Source organism: Penaeus vannamei, chromosome 16, assembly GCF_042767895.1.
Source record: "Penaeus vannamei isolate JL-2024 chromosome 16, ASM4276789v1, whole genome shotgun sequence".
Classification (NCBI taxonomy): Eukaryota; Metazoa; Arthropoda; class Malacostraca; order Decapoda; family Penaeidae; genus Penaeus; species Penaeus vannamei.
The window spans coordinates 1,289,473-1,291,972 of record NC_091564.1 but is presented as its reverse complement, the minus strand read 5'-3'; positions in this window follow the sequence as shown (position 1 = coordinate 1,291,972).

The window sequence follows — 2,500 nt, the reverse complement described above, 5'->3', positions numbered from 1 at the left end:
GCAAGACCTTTTGGAAGTTCAGGTTAACCGCGTACACGAACGGATACTCCAAAGAGTCTACAACCTTAGGCTCGCTGAAGCCTTATCCCCGCCTTATCCGAACTGAAGTCGAGTTAAAGTATTGTCTCCTTGAAAGGATGGGTGATATTACAAAGATAGTTTTAACAGGCTTTAACTTCCATACGATTGCAAGTTTAACAAATGATACTTAAAATAAATCAGGAATGCTTGACTGTATTCTACATGACTCATTTTGACACCCACTCACCTACAAATAACAAACATCATACAGTGAATAATTACTTTAACAAAATATTACCAATAACAACAATGAAAACATGTAAATAAATTAAGAAGAAAAAAAAATTACACATGACGAGAAGAAAGTGCTAGTTTTAACCTTACAGATACAACACGGGTTGGAGTGGTTACATGCCTATTAGCGAAAGGAACTCATAGATATTAGAATGTCACACTTGCTGTCTTATCATGTAGTATTCCATGCACACTTGATAACACTGTAACTGAGTTAAATAAAATGTAAGGCTGTTCGAAGGCTTGGAAATTGTTATTTATTGTTTCATCGTAACCTGATACGGTTGCTCTCCCCAAGTCTTGTCCTTATATACATATACATCAGATAAACGTTCAGTAACCTCGATCCACGTCCCAAATACATAGACTTAGCGTTCTTCCTGGGCAGATCTGAACAGAATTAAGTTCAAGTTATCGTTGGTGTGGCCCTCTGACACAATTCAGGTTTCTCATGTGGCCCCTTGTAAAAATTAATTGCCCACCCCTGTTCCTGGGTATCATACTAAACAATATGTAGATTCTAGAGTTAACCACCTCATCTATATCTGCTGCAAGGGACGTGTAAGCATTTGGAGGTAAATTGTCATATATACTATAGCATATTTTCATTGCTAATGAAGTTATCGTGAACTATGATTATCATGGCAGTGATTACTAATTAACGGCATCTGTCTTATAATTCCACTTGCGCTTCCTTTATTCTTTCAGACTTTACACTAGTAATTACATTTTATGACACGAAATATTAATTTCATAACTAGGAACCTTTATAGTCCTCTTGAAATTATATTCCATGTGACTGCAGACTTGAAGTCAAATCATTTTGGCGTAAAATTGGGTGATAATTGACAAAAAAAAAATGAGAATGACGCGCTCGAATCTGTGAATATCCTATTTTAAGTCTATCATTATCGTTGTCAATATTTTCATCATAGTTATTGTTATCAGCAATATTTTTTTTATCATTCTTCAAAGGAATATGATGATACAATGTTTTTTTTTTATTCAGATTCTCTCTCTCTCTCTTCCTCTCTCTCTCTCTCTCTCTTTCTCTCTCTCTCTCTCTCTCTCTCTCTCTCTCTCTCTCTCTCTCTCTCTCTCTCTCTCTCTCTCTCTCTCTCTCTCTCTCTCTCTCTCTCTCTCTCTGTCTCTCTCTGTCTCTCTCTGTCTCTCTCTCTCTCTCTCTCTCTCTCTCTCTCTCTCTCTCTCTCTCTCTCTCTCTCTCTCTCTTTCTTTCTCTCTCTCTCTCTCTCTCTCTCTCTCTCTTTCGTGTAATTTTCACATCATAATTTCTATCATATTTTTTCTACCCATAAAACTCTATGTTGACGTTATAAAAATCTATTGATGTGAGTCGATTTAAGATATAGATATTACCTCTTATCAACGACGTATGAGTGACAATGTAAAAGCAGTAGTGTGGTGGGAGTGTAAAGTAGAATGAGCGTGAGTGTGAGCGTACTGTGTGTGTGTGTGTGTGTGTGTGTGTGTGTGTGTGTGTGTGTGTGTGTGTGTGTGTGTGTGTGTGTGTGTGTGTGTGTGTGTGTGTGTGTATGTATGTATGTGCATAACAAAACATCATGATGCAGGGATAATAATCGTTTTGGGGAAATCACCGTAGTTTGACAGAAAAGAGATGTTTTTTCATCACATGCACAATCCTTTTCACCAAGGTCTGTCAGAGGACGAAACTCTTGAAAAAAAATATAGATAGATAACATAACCAGTAGCGTAGCTAATCAAATGATAATTAAGAATTCATTAAATTCAGTCTGATTACAGCTCATGTAATAAAAAAAAATTACGATAATACTGCTTTTATAAAATTCTTTATGATAAATACGTAACATAATTTGGAAAAATTAAGTAAATAAAATGCTGATACGAAACAATTAGTACATCCGCAGTCATCAGTTGCGCTATATATAATAAACCAAATCCAAACATAAAATTTTGTTTGGTAGACAATTATTTACACACATATATATTCTTTTTACATATTAGTTATTAACTTATTTATTATTAGTTCCACATAATATTGTACGATCGATACTTTTCGAGTTCCCGCGTCTCGTCAATTACATTAATTTTCTACGACGCCGATAGCCTTACTGTAAACGGACTGGTTTTTACAAAGCTTTGTTGTTTTTCTTAATAGCATCGAAAATCAGAATTTGATTTTCAT